The sequence below is a fragment of the Hyla sarda genome, chromosome 8 (assembly GCF_029499605.1).
Source record: "Hyla sarda isolate aHylSar1 chromosome 8, aHylSar1.hap1, whole genome shotgun sequence".
NCBI lineage: Eukaryota > Metazoa > Chordata > Amphibia > Anura > Hylidae > Hyla > Hyla sarda.
Genome location: NC_079196.1, coordinates 41,244,177 through 41,258,795, shown reverse-complemented (window position 1 = coordinate 41,258,795; position 14,619 = coordinate 41,244,177). Strand labels below are relative to the sequence as shown.

At 44.2% G+C, this 14,619-nt stretch overlaps 1 protein-coding gene and 1 long non-coding RNA gene across 11 annotated transcripts in view; one reads left to right on the top strand and one right to left on the bottom strand.

Moving 5' to 3' along the window:
- RBMS1 (RNA binding motif single stranded interacting protein 1) overlaps window positions 1–14,619 on the top strand; it is a 442,165-nt gene that overhangs the window by 89,541 nt on the left and 338,005 nt on the right. The window lies entirely within an intron of this gene.
- The window catches only part of LOC130283825 (uncharacterized), a 59,112-nt gene continuing 54,354 nt past the window's right edge, over window positions 9,862–14,619 (bottom strand). The window contains exon 3 of the long non-coding RNA XR_008846857.1: window positions 9,862–9,921. This is a non-coding gene — a long non-coding RNA (uncharacterized LOC130283825). The remainder of the gene's footprint in view (window positions 9,922–14,619) is intronic.

Here is a 14,619-nt window from a genome sequence, read left to right as displayed (position 1 = left end):
TTAATTTGGGGGGTTTACCCTATAGGGATTTGTGCTCTGGGCTTCGGCCCCGGGTTTGTGTAATATATATTAGTGGGATCCCTAACCCACCCAGGGGTTCTTTTTGTGGTGGATGATGACAAGGGGATGATGACAGGTAATGATGATGAGGGTCTGGATGATGACAGGCGGTGATGATGATGAGGATGTTAATGACGGGTCTGGATGATGACAGGGGGGATGATGTATTTCCCACCCTAGGCTTATACTCGAGTCAATAACTTTTCCTGGGATTTTGGGTTGAAATTAGGGGTCTCGGCTTATACTCGGGTCGGCTTATACTTGAGTATATACGGTATATATATATATATATATATATATATATATATATATATATATATATATATAACTCCAAAAAAGGAAAGCGGCACTCCAATGGCAGAAAAAAGGTGTATTTATTCACCCATCAAGTCAAATGCGACGTTTCAGCCTCACAATGAAGCCTTTCTCAAGCAGTGTATTAGTGTTACATCACTTCCTTAAATATCATTAATCATAGTGACATCATCACCTCATTTACATTAATTAAATATTAAACATCCATATACAAAATAGAAAAATACATTTATGCTATCATGTGCATCATAAAACCATATTTGACATCTATGCAAATCATAGCCAAGTGTTGATCTATACAAAACAGTGTTTAAATACAAAAGTGCATCATGTAAACATAACATCACGTCAGCCGAGAGGGTGGTCCCTCACCTTCATAGCCATGTGTTCACCTCCTGATTTGCTGCTTCATCATCGGGTCTTCTGTTTGTAAATAACTCAACTGCGCAAAACCGGAAGGGCATCGCGTCACTCACGCGCGCTTCCCCTTCACTGACTTCACATACTTAATGCGCAGGACCGGAAATGTGTAACATGACATGCATCCTTATTACTTTCTAAGTGTTTCTCTCATCCGGCTTTCTGTGTTGCCCCGGCGCATGCGCACACACCGGAGACCACAGAATCAGACATCTTGAAGTCGGGCTACATAGAGAAAACATATATATATATATATATATATATATATATATATATATATATATATATTTCCTATACATTATTATTATCTTTATATATTAAACAATGTACAGTTCATATGAGGCGACCAGGGGTAAGCCCTGCAGGAGAGCCCTATGGGAATGAAGGGGACTCTGGCTGAGGGGACTTTAGACAGGGACAGGACCAGGTCCTGTACCGGGACACCACATATGTTATGTATGCCACAACTATGTTCATACCATTTTACAAGTAAACATAATTCTTTGTTATAACTATATGACACAACCGCATGGCTGCATGGCTCCTCCCCGCCCGGAACTCCTGCAGGAATAATTAGCATTGGCCGCAGGGAAAATATCAGGGCTCTGATCTATGCCATAAAATATGAAGAGACAATCCTAGAATTGTCTAGAGCAGGGGTCTCCAACCTGCGGACCTCTAGATGTTGCAAAACGACAACTCCCAGCATGCCCGGACAGCCAACGGCTGTCCGGGCATGCTGGGAGTTGTCGTTTTGCAACATCTGGAGGTCTGCAGGTTGAAGACCACTGCTCTAGAGCAATGATTCCCAACCCTATTATCATGTCAGAAGCCCAGAAAAGGTTTTTCACTCCCAAGGAAACTAAAGTCCCTTTCTACCTCAGAAAAACTTAAAGGGGTACTCCGCCCCTTGATATTTTATCCCTCCGCACCCCGGCGCTCTGAACATTTATGTTCAGAATGCCCCGGTTTGGGGGGCTTCCGAATTTGTGACAAAACCACAGCCGTCACACCCCCTCCATTCATGTCTATGGGAGGGTGCGTGATGGCTGTTGGTTTCGTCACAAATTCGGAAGCCCCCCAAACCGGGGCATTCTGAAAATAAATGTTCCGAGCACGGGGGTGCCGAGGGATAAGATGTCTAGGGGCGGAGTATCCCTTTAAGTTTTTCTTAAAGGGAGCGGTGTCTGCTTTGTGCACTGGATTACTGGGGTACCAGGCCGGAGATCGCAGAGAGGGGGTTTTCCCCAGCGGCCGGACCCCCTAACCCCCCCCCCCCCCTCCCTCCCTCGATTAGACATCTTGTCTAGGAGAGGAATAGCTTTTTAAAGAGATTGTGTCACTTACATGTTTATCATATTTTGAAAGAATTTTTGCTGGTGTTTTATCTAATTTTTTTTTCATTTTTAAAATAATCCTAAAATAATCCTAAAAAATCCATTCTGGCCACTAGACTTTAAACTAAGGCAAGACTTCCTGTTTTGGACAAATCACTTCCAAGCAGTCATCCTTATCACAGACAGGAATACAGTGAAAGGTGACACCAGTATGTAGATTATTGTTATACACACAGTAGCTGTTGCTCACAGATCAGTCCCCCGTCCCTGCAAAGGTCACAGAGCATGCCCAGACACCTTTCTTATTTGTGTCAATGGGTAAGCTTCAGTCTATTGTTTCCTATGTCCATGTGGATTGTTGTAAAGCATATCTCTATATGTTGTTAAAAACAGCTATGGCAAGATGGCAGACCCTATAGTATTGTACAAAAAAATGAAATTAAAAAAATATACAAATCAGAAAATAGAAACAGGGTAAAAAAAAGGACAGGTTTCAGTATCTGGTTCTAACCAGTAAAAAAAAAAAAAAATCTATCAGTAATAAAGATGCACATAATAGCTGTTGCTCACAGATCAGTCCCCTGCCCCCTTCCCTGTAAAGGTCACAGAGCATGCCCAGACACCTTTCTTATTTGTGTCAATAGGAAAGCTTCAATCTTGTTGCTTATGTCCATGTGGATTGTTGTAAAGCATACCTCTATATGTTGTAATGAAAAGCTCAGGCAAGATGACAGCCCCCATAATAATGTACAAAAAATTAAAAAACAAAACAACTACAAATCAGAAAATAGAAACAGGTTAAAACAAAGAACATGTTACAGTATCTGGTTCTTAACAGTTAAATTTTTTATTATAATCTATCAGTAGTTCGATAATAGAATACACACAATAGCTGTTGCTCACAGATCAGTCCCCTGCCCCCTTCCCTGCAAAGGTCACAGAGCATGCCCAGACACCTTTCTTATTTGTGTCAATGGGACAGCTCCAATCTTGTTGCCTATATCTATGTGGATTGTTGTAAAGCATATCTCTATACGTTGTAAGAAACAGCTCAGGCAAGATGACAGCCCCCATAATAATGTACAAAATTGAAAAAATAAAATTACAAATCAGAAAATAGAAACAGGTTAAAACAAAGAACATGTTACAGTACCTGGTTGTAACCAGTAAAAAAAATTATCAGTAGATCGATAATAGAGATACACACAGAAGCTGTTGCTCACAGAGCAGTCCCCTGCCCCCTTCCCTTCAAAGTTCACAGAGCATGTCCAGACATCTTTCTCATTGGTGTCAATGGGACAGCTTTAATCTTGTTTCCTATGTCCATGTGGATTGCTGTAAAGCATATCTCTATATGTTGTAGACAAGATGGCAACCCCATAATATTGTACAAAAAATAAAAATAAAAATAGAAACAGATTATAAAACAGATAGAGATCTATCAAGCCACATAGACCACCCATTTGACTTGGTTGTAGAGAAGGGATCTCAAATTGTGGCCCTCCAGTTGTTGCAAAACTTCGACTTCGACGAGTTGAAGTTTTGCAACATCTGGAGGGCCACAATTTGAGACCACTGTTGTAGAGGGAACAAAGGTTAGGAAATACTGATCTGGAAGAGATACGGCTGATCTGTATCCTTCCCAATGTTTATTTCTAAAGGGAAATGTGAAGCCCAATTCTCTTCTTTCAATCTAAATTGCATCTTGGGGACAGAAGTGAAGGGAATGTGTCAAGCAGTGACCGGTGTAAAGAGATTATTGAGTGTTAATGATAACTGCTCGGCGTAAATGGTTTGTAAATCTCCTTTTATTGCTTTGTGTCTAGAGGGGTCTACAACACATTTTACTGTTTATACAAACAGCATTTACTGAAAACCCAAATGTCTTGGCAATGTCTTTGATGTCTAATGCAGGGCCATGAAGTGGATGTCTGAAGCCCTCCGCAACCTGTAATGACCCGGCAGTAACACCAATAATTAAGGACAGAGCCAAGGACCATATGTTTCGTTGGAGAAATACAAAGGTATACTGTATAAGGTGTTAAACAGAGCACAGAATATAAATTCAAAAAGAAAAGAACTTCATGTGGAGCATACAGCAGCTGATAAGTACTGGAAGGATTAAGATTTTTAAATAGAAGTAATTTACAAATCTGTTTAACTTTCTGGCACCAGTTGTTTTACAAAAAAATGTTTCCAGCAGAGTACCTCTTTAAAGGGGTACTCCAGTGGAAAACATTTATTTTTTTTAATCAACTGGTGCCAGAAAGTTAAACAGATTTGTAAATTACTTCTATTAAACAATCTTTACCCTTCCAGTACTTTTCAGCAGCTGTATGCTACAGAGAAAATTCTTTTCTTTTTAAATTAATTTTTTGTCTTGTCCACAGTGCTCTCTGCTGACACCTGATACCCGTATCAGGAACTGTCCAGAGCAGAAGAAAAATCCCCATAGCAAACCTATGCTGCTCTGGACAGTTCCTGACATGGACAGAGGTGTCAGCAGAGAGCACTGTGGACAAGACAAAAAGAAATTCATAAAGAAAAGAATTTCCTCTGTAGCATACAGCTGCTAAAAAGTGCTGGAAGGGTAAAGATTTTTTAATAGAAGTAATTTACAAATCTGTTTAACTTTCTGGCACCAGTTGATTTAAAAAAAATAAATGTTTTCCACCGAAGTACCCCTTTAAGTTCTAACCATGCATCTCCAGAATGACTCAGCAAGAAGAATCTCTGGGGTTTCCGGATGATTACAGAATAAGATACAAGACACAAATGTTCTGCTACTGAGTATAGCAGTGTTTGCCAACCAGGGTACCTCCAGCTGTTGCAAAACTACAACTCCCAGCATGCCCGGACAGCCAACGGCTGTCAGGGCATGCTGGGAGGAGTAGTTTTGCAACAGCTGGAGGCACCCTGGTTGGAAAACATTGATGTATACACTCACCGGCATATTATGTATGATGTTTCGAAACCTCATGTCAACCAACCACTCATGGCTTCCAACTTTGTTTCCCGCACTCCCTCAAAAATGCACCCCGAAATGGGCCCACCTGTGTGGAATGATGGGTATCCTTTTTAAAAAGTTTTGGCTCATAGTGATATGTGACACCTCATAGTGATATCTCAGGAGTTTTGATCAATGGGGGTCATGGCGCTATGCCCTTTGAACTTTGATTAGCAACCAAGTGTTAAAGGGGTTCTCCACCATAAGGTGATTTTAGTACTTACCTGGTAGACAGCAACGCACATGCTTAGGAAGGATTTACACTTGTCTCGGGACTAAATGGCTATGTTGTGAGATTACCATAACACTGTAGCTATCTTTTTATGAAATGCCTATTTCCTGTTGGAGTTCCCTCCCTCCAACTACAAGTTCCATGATCCCTTGTTTGGAAGTGTGAGGTCATTTTTCTCCCTTCCACACATCAGCCACCCCACCCATTGAAGCGCACCTGATTGAGCTCCCATGCTGTGCTGTAAACAATAGACCAGTGTTTTCTAACCAGGGGGCCTCCAGCTGTTGCAAAACTGCAATTTCCTGCAGAATAATCTACCCAACACTCCACCCAGCAGTCACTCCACCTATTGAATCAGATAGGCTCCCTTTGAATACCTGACTAGTGATGTAATATCTTGGGCCGCACTGCAACCTGGGAAAACATGAGACGGCAGTTATTTTGTATGCTGCTAAAAATGAACAGGGCACATAAGTATTCCAGGTGCAGACACTATATTATGAACTACACTAACTTTACAGCCCTTCTAGCATGGTCAAATAAAAAAAAATTCCTGGAATACTCCTTTAAAGGGGTACTTCAGTGCCAGAAACTGGTGCCAGAAAGTTAAACAGATTTGTAAATTAAAAGAGAGTAGGAATTCAGCTCACCTGATCCAACACGTGCACGGCCAGCCTCAGAATTCAAAGACCATAGAAGAAGGTGGAGCCAGCACTGTGTAAAAACATTCCTCTTTATAGTAATCCTGGTTAAAAGTCCATAGAAAGGCAGAGAAATGATAGGCACTGACTAAAGGCCAAACGGCCTGAAACGCGTTGGCATTCTGAGGTGCTCCAGCTATGCACATTTGCACTTTTTGTCCCAGAGCTTATTATTTCTCTGCCTTTCTATGGACTTTTAACCAGGATTACAATAAAGAGGGATGTTTTTAAACAGTGCTGGCTCCACCTTCTCTGGTCTCAGATTTGTAAATTACTTCTATAAAAAAAATCTTAATCCTTCCAGTACTTATTAGCTGCCGAATACTACAAAGGAAATGATTTTCTTTTTGGAACACAGAGCTCTCTGCTGACATCATGACCACAGTGCTCTCTGCTGACATCTCTGTCCATTTAAGGAACTGTCCAGAGCAGCATATGTTTGCCTATGGGGATTTTCTCCTACTCTGGACAGTTCCTAAAATGGACAGAGATGTCAGCAGAGAGCACTGTGCTCTAGATTTCAGCAGAGAGCTCTGTGTTGCAAAAATAAAATAATTTCCTCTGTAGTATTCAGCAGCTAATAAGTACTGGAAGGATTTCAATAATTTACAAATCTGTTTAACTTTCTGGCACCAGATGATTTAAAAAAAAAAAAAAAAAAAAAGGTTTTCCCCCAGAGTACCCCTTTAAGTATACAGAATCATAGAAAGTCTCATAAATGATGTATCACTCTGTACATCACACACTTTGCTCTCCAAGGAAAGCCAAAGAGTGCTGGAACAAAGGTACACAGGCCCGGTCCCTTTGTTTCAGTGATCATTATTAGGTTCTTAGCACCCAAAATGCTACTGATCAAAACTTGTACTCATGTCCATGGATGAATTTCAGAATCTCAACAATTTTTCTAAATGAAAATAATGTCTGTGAAAAACATAATTTATTTGCTCATTGTCCCACATATCCATTTCATGGACAAAAGTAAAGTAAGTGCTATCATTGTATTCTTTAATGTTAAGGTCTGGTACATGTAACCTTAATAATGTAACTGATCCATTAATGTACCAGACCTCAGCAGTAAAGGATACAATGATAGCACTTACTTTACTTTTATCCATAAAATTATGTTATTTTATATGCAAATAAATAGATGATATTTTGCACAACACAGATGTTTTTCAATTAGAAAAATTGTTAATATTCTAGAATATATCGATTCAAACATGTATAGGCAACTTTCCTCATGAGAGTCTTTGTTACGAATAATATCACAAAGTTTATGTACAGTGTGTTCCAATACTAGTGAAGCCGGGTTCACACCACGTTTTTGCAAGACAGTTCCCATATACGTTTTCAGTTTGAAAACCGTACGAAACTGTATTGAAAATCATATGCCAAAAGATGCATCAGGTTGTGCCAGTTTGGCATCCTGTATGGTTTTGTCAGTTTCTTTCCCGTACCCAAAAAAGTAGCCTACTACAGTTTTTGGTCCGGGTGAAAAACCATATTGAAACGTATATGTATTTTTTTTTTTTTTTTTGTTAACATTGAAGTCAATGGGAACCGTAGAGAACCATATGTGCGTATGTGCAGTTTTTTTTCTTGGAATTTCAATCAAACAAGTTAAACTTTATTCATAATGTAGTGAAAAGTTAAAAAGGTATACTTTTTTTTCTTAAAACGGATGCAAAAGGACATCATTTTTAAAACCGTATACGGGTTAAAATTTGCACACATGTTTTGATACAGTTTAGTCTGGTCAATCACCTTCAAAAACCTGATATGGAAACTTGATGTGAGCCCAGCCTACCCAGAGTGATCAGTAGTGGTTGTCATAGGAAGAGATTAGGTGTTAATCTTTTCTACAGTGACCCTAGAGGAGAAATGAAGTATTGCATGGTGTCCATTGAGCCATCTTTGTAATGCTTGAATATTCTTTTTTTGCAACAGATCTCCTCCCTGGCTAATAGTTCCAAGAAGGTGACCCAAAAGTTTTTCACATCCATATGCCCAAAACAAGCAAATAAAGCGGGGTTCTGTAAAGCAGAGAAGTCTTTTTTAGCATACAAGGCTTTGCTTGGCTGAGTGTTCATGTGTCCTGAATGGTGACAGCGTATCTCCCAGAGGACAATAGGATCAGGCATCATGAAATACGGCATGCCCCATCCTTCTCTCCACTGACATCATCTGTTGTGACTGTCTGGGAAGAGCCTGGAGGCCCCATACATATTAGACAGGTTGCCTGTTCTGACAAAATGAGAAGGTTTGGACAACTGTTTTCTAAGGCTAGGTTCACACTGCTGTTATACTCCTGTTAGGCTCTTTTTTTTTGCTCCAAACATCTGATACTAAGGGCTCCCGACGGATCCCATTGACTTGAATGGCATCCATCAGGGATCTGGTGTTTTACTTAAAGGGGTACTCCACCCCTAGACATCTTATTCCCTTTCCAAAGGATAGGGGATAAGATGTCTGATTGCGGGGGTCCCACAACTGGGAACCCCCGCAATCTCCCCTGCAGCACCCTGTGTCATCTGCTGCACAGAGGGAACTTCACTCTGTGCCTGATGACGGGCGATACAGGGGCCGGAGTATTGTTAAATCACGGACCTGCCCCCACGGGACATCACGGCCCACCCCCTCAATGCAAGTCTATGGGAGGGGGCGCAGCAACCGTCAAGCCCACTGCCATAGACTTGTATTGAGGGGGAGGGGTGTTATGTCACGATACTCCGACCACTGTGTCGCCCGTTATCAGGCATGGAGCAAAGTTTGCTCCTTGCAGCAGATGACACAGGGTGCTGCAGGAGAGATTGCAGGGGTTCTTAGCAGCCGGACCCCTGTGATTAGACATCTTATCCCCTCCCTTTGGATAGGGGATAAGATGTCTAAGGGCAGAGTACCCCTTTAAATTGAGAAGAGAAAAAATAGGATATGCACTACTTTTTCTCCTCTTAACGCCTGTCCTTCCGAAAGACTGAGCTACAGAGTTCCATTTACCAGAGCACAACGGCCGTGTGAACGAACCCTAATGCGTATTAGATAGTTTATCAGTACATAGTTATCATTAGGAGTTCCATATGGAAAATATTCCTTCTATACTGTGCAACATTTCTGTGAATATTTCACACCCCTTAATACCCAGTTATTACATATTACGTTAGTTAAAGGGGTTGTGCGCTGCCCTGCAGTTCGTAGCTCCGCCCACAGCGTCCGGAAGTTCATTACTCCGAACGCTGTGTGCGGGCTTCCGTGTTCGCGGCCGGCGGGCGTGACTTCATGCCCGGCCCCTTCGTGACTTCTCGCCCGCCCCCTCAATGAAAGTCTATGGGAAGGGGGCGCGACCGCTGTCACGCCCCCTTCCCATAGACTTTGGTAGAGGGGGCTGGCGTGACGTCACGAGGGAGTGGGCGAAACGTCATGAAAGGGCCGGGCGTGACGTCACGCCGGTCGGCCGCGAACACGGAAGCCCGCACACAGCGTTCGGAGTAATCAACTTCCGGACGCTGTGGGCGGAGCTCCGAACTGCAGGGCAGCGCACAACCCGTTTAAGGAGAGTTCTCCTGTTTAGAGTACTTGACACATGCATTACAATTATACAGGTGCAATACTTTATATGCCCTGTGGTGGCACTGCAGGGAAATGAAACACTTCTTTTGCCCACTGATCATAGCTAATCCCAGGGGGTCTCAGTAACAGGACACCCTGCGATTAGCTCAACATCAGGGGACTGTCCAAAGTGGCTGAAAAAGAATGATTATTTTATTTTTATTTTTTTACAGCAGATACTGACCTTTAAAACATGGGCGATAATGTCAGAATTCTATCCATCTTTTACCTGATGTGACTTCTCTGAGATTAAGAAGGAGAGAAAAAATTATCAGTGAATGAGGATTTAATTTTAATGGGACCTAACATCACAAAATCCATTACGATAATTTAATATTAACCTAGAATCCTCATTACGGCTCATTCTAATTCTCTATGTAGGTCATTAGACATTACAATTTTTCTCTTTTTTTCTTTTTTTTTCTTGTATTAATCAAATCTTAACCCCAGAAGATATTTGTGCAGATTATTCGGAGAGCATTAGGGATTAGCTACAAGGATGGCACTGCTGTAGAGGTAATGGGGGATCGTCCCGAGCCGTAACGCAACAATGTAGTATAATTGCGAGTAAAGAGGAACAAGTAGAGCACTCCCCCGATGCTGGTGCCATCAAGTAGCTTTATTTCATAGTGCTTGGTGCATAGTATAATAGCTCGTGGGTTCCCGTTTCACGGCACGTCCCAAGCGGATTTGCAGCGAAACGAAACCGTAAGGCAATTGAGGTCTTGATAAATTGAGGTCTGGACGGAATTCATTAAGTCAACTGGTTTTTTTGTGCTACAAACCAAACATAACGCATTTTAATGTAAATAGTTCAACAAAGTTTGCGAAACACTAAAAAGATGACACGTAAAGAACGATAGCATGCACTCACCGCAGAAGATGTGCCTATGCGTCCGGAGGTCCCGGGTCACGGGGGAGCATCAGGCAGATACCGAAGTGCTCAGAGACGATGCCGGTCGTTTCACGCAACTGTGCGCGCTTCTTCCGGCCTCAGAGGCCGGAAGAAGCGCGCACAGTGGCGTGAAACGACTGGCGTAGCCTCTGAGTGCTTCGGGTTCTGCCTGATGCTCCCCCGTGACCCGGGACCTCCGGACGCATAGGCACATCTTCTGCGGTGAGTGCATGCTATCGTTCTTTACGTGTCATTTCGAGTTATTGCCTCTTTACTGCATGCACCCCACAGGTGTCATTCATCTTGTTGGACCTGCATCCACCTCCATACATATATCCTTTTTCTTGCTCAGTGGGTATTTATCAGTAGTGTTTTCCTCTATCTTTCCTTGCCACATGACACTAAAACGATGATTTACTGTCGGTGTTCAACTCATCACACCACTGACTCAAGTAAGCGGACCTTAACGTTAGCTAAGGGAGTACAACCTGATCTACCCCATAGGTTGCAATTAAAGAGTACCTATCACTAAATAAACTTTTCTACACTAACTTAAGCTATGCTCCCTAACTACATCTAACACCTTCCCTGCCCTTAAAAACTTTTTAAAGAGCAGTAAAAAGCTCTGTAACTTACCTATCTTCTTGCTGTCACGATGCCGGCTGGCAGGTAGTGGATCCTCTGTGCCAGAGAGGGATTGGCGTGGACCGTGCTAGTGGACCGGTTCTAAGCCACTACTGGTTTTCACCAGAGCCCGCCGCAAAGCGGGATGGTCTTGCTGCGGCGGTAGTGACCAGGTCGTATCCACTAGCAACGGCTCACCTCTCTGGCTGCTGAAGATAGGCGCGGTACAAGGGAGTAGGCAGAAGCAAGGTCGGACGTAGCAGAAGGTCGGGGCAGGCAGCAAGGATCGTAGTCAGGGGCAACGGCAGAAGGTCTGGAACACAGGCTAGGAACACACAAGGAACGCTTTCACTGGCACAATGGCAACAAGATCCGGCAAGGGAGTGCAGGGGAAGTGAGGTGATATAGGGAAGTGCACAGGTGAACACACTAATTGGAACCACTGCGCCAATCAGCGGCGCAGTGGCCCTTTAAATCGCAGAGACCCGGCGCGCGCGCGCCCTAGGGAGCAGGGCCGCGCGCGCCGGGACAGAACAGACGGAGAGCGAGTAAGGTACGGGAGCCGGGGTGCGCATCGCGAGCGGGCGCTACCCGCATCGCGAATCGCATCCCGGCTGGCAGCGGAATCGCAGCGCCCCGGGTCAGAGGATGTGACCGGAGCGCTGCAGCAGGGAGAGTGAAGCGAGCGCTCCGGGGAGGAGCGGGGACCCGGAGCGCTCGGCGTAACAGTACCCCCCCCCTTGGGTCTCCCCCTCTTCTTAGAGCCTGAGAACCTGAGGAGCAGACTTTTGTCTAGGATGTTGTCCTCAGGTTCCCAGGATCTCTCTTCCGGACCACAACCCTCCCAGTCCACTAAAAAAAAAGTTTTCCCTCTGACCTTTTTGGAAGCTAAGATCTCTTTGACAGAGAAGATGTCCGAGGAGCCGGAAACAGGAGTGGGAGGAACAGATTTGGGAGAAAAACGGTTGAGGATGAGTGGTTTGAGAAGAGAGACGTGAAAGGCATTAGGAATACGAAGAGAAGGAGGAAGAAGAAGTTTGTAAGAGACAGGATTAATTTGGCACAAGACTTTGAAAGGACCAAGATAGCGTGGTCCCAGTTTGTAACTGGGGACACGAAAGCGGACATATTTAGCGGAGAGCCATACCTTGTCTCCGGGAGCAAAAATGGGGGGAGCTCTTCTCTTTTTATCGGCAAACTTTTTCATGCGAGATGAAGCCTGTAAAAGAGAATTTTGGGTCTCTTTCCATATGGTGGAAAGATCACGAGTCACTTCATCTACAGCGGGCAAACCAGAGGGCAAGGGAGTAGGGAGGGGGGGAAGAGGGTGACGGCCGTACACCACGAAAAATGGGGATTTGGAGGAAGATTCAGAGACTCTGAAGTTATACGAAAATTCGGCCCATGGTAGAAGATCTGCCCAGTCATCCTGGCGGGAGGAAACAAAATGGCGTAAATAATCACCCAGGACCTGGTTAATTCTTTCCACTTGCCCATTGGATTGAGGGTGATATGCAGAGGAAAAGTTTAATTTAATCTTGAGTTGTTTACAGAGAGCCCTCCAGAATTTAGACACGAATTGGACACCTCTATCCGAGACAATCTGCGTAGGCAACCCGTGAAGACGAAAAATGTGTACAAAAAATTGTTTAGCCAACTGAGGCGCAGAAGGAAGACCAGGAAGAGGGATGAAATGTGCCATTTTGGAGAATCGATCAACGACCACCCAAATAACAGTGTTGCCACGGGAAGGGGGTAAATCAGTAATAAAATCCATACCAATCAGAGACCAAGGCTGTTCGGGGACAGGCAGAGGATGAAGAAAACCAGCGGGCTTCTGGCGAGGAGTCTTATCCCGGGCACAGATAGTGCAGGCTCGCACAAAGTCCACAACATCCGTCTCCAGAGTCGGCCACCAATAGAAGCGGGAGATGAGTTGCACAGATTTCTTGATGCCCGCATGACCTGCGAGATGGGAGGAGTGACCCCATTTGAGGATTCCGAGGCGTTGGCGTGGAGAAACAAAGGTCTTTCCTGGAGGAGTCTGCCTGATGGAGGCAGGAGAAGTGGAGATCAGGCAGTCAGGTGGAATGATGTGTTGCGGAGAGAGTTCAACTTCTGAGGCATCCGAGGAACGAGAGAGAGCATCGGCCCTAATGTTCTTATCGGCAGGACGAAAGTGAATCTCAAAATTAAATCGGGCAAAGAACAGAGACCACCGGGCCTGGCGAGGATTCAGCCGTTGGGCAGACTGGAGGTAGGAGAGGTTCTTGTGGTCGGTGTAGATAATAACAGGAAAACTTGATCCCTCCAGCAGATGCCTCCATTCCTCAAGTGCTAATTTAATGGCTAGAAGCTCTCGATCCCCGATGGAGTAGTTCCTCTCCGCTGGAGAGAAGGTCCTAGAGAAAAAACCACAAGTGACAGCATGCCCGGAGGAATTTTTTTGTAGAAGAACAGCTCCAGCTCCCACTGAGGAGGCATCAACCTCCAATAGGAAGGGTTTGGAAGGGTCAGGTCTGGAGAGGACGGGAGCCGAAGAAAAGGCAGACTTGAGTCGTTTAAAGGCGTCTTCTGCTTGAGGAGGCCAGGACTTGGGATCAGCATTTTTTTTGGTTAAAGCCACGATAGGAGCCACAATGGTAGAAAAATGTGGAATAAATTGCCTGTAATAATTGGCGAACCCCAAAAAGCGTTGGATAGCACGGAGTCCGGAGGGGCGTGGCCAATCTAAGACGGCAGAGAGTTTGTCTGGATCCATCTGTAGTCCCTGGCCAGAGACCAAATATCCTAGAAAAGGAAGAGATTGGCATTCAAACAGACATTTCTCAATCTTGGCATAGAGTTGATTGTCACGAAGTCTCTGAAGAACCATACGGACATGCTGGCGGTGTTCTTCTAGATTGGCAGAAAAAATTAGGATATCGTCCAGATATACAACAACACAGGAGTATAACAGATCACGAAAAATTTCATTGACAAAGTCTTGGAAGACGGCAGGGGCGTTGCACAGGCCAAAGGGCATGACCAGATACTCAAAGTGTCCATCTCTGGTGTTAAATGCCGTTTTCCACTCATCCCCCTCTCTGATGCGGATGAGGTTATAGGCGCCTCTTAAGTCCAATTTAGTAAAGATGTGGGCACCTTGGAGGCGATCAAAGAGTTCAGAGATGAGGGGTAAGGGGTAGCGGTTCTTAACCGTGATTTTATTAAGACCGCGGTAGTCAATGCAAGGACGTAGGGAGCCATCTTTTTTGGACACAAAGAAAAATCCGGCTCCGGCAGGAGAGGAGGATTTACGGATAAAGCCCTTTTTTAGATTCTCCTGGACGTATTCAGACATGGCAAGAGTCTCTGGGGCAGAGAGAGGATAAATTCTGCCCCGGGGTGGAGTAGTGCCCGGGAGGAGGTCGATAGGACAA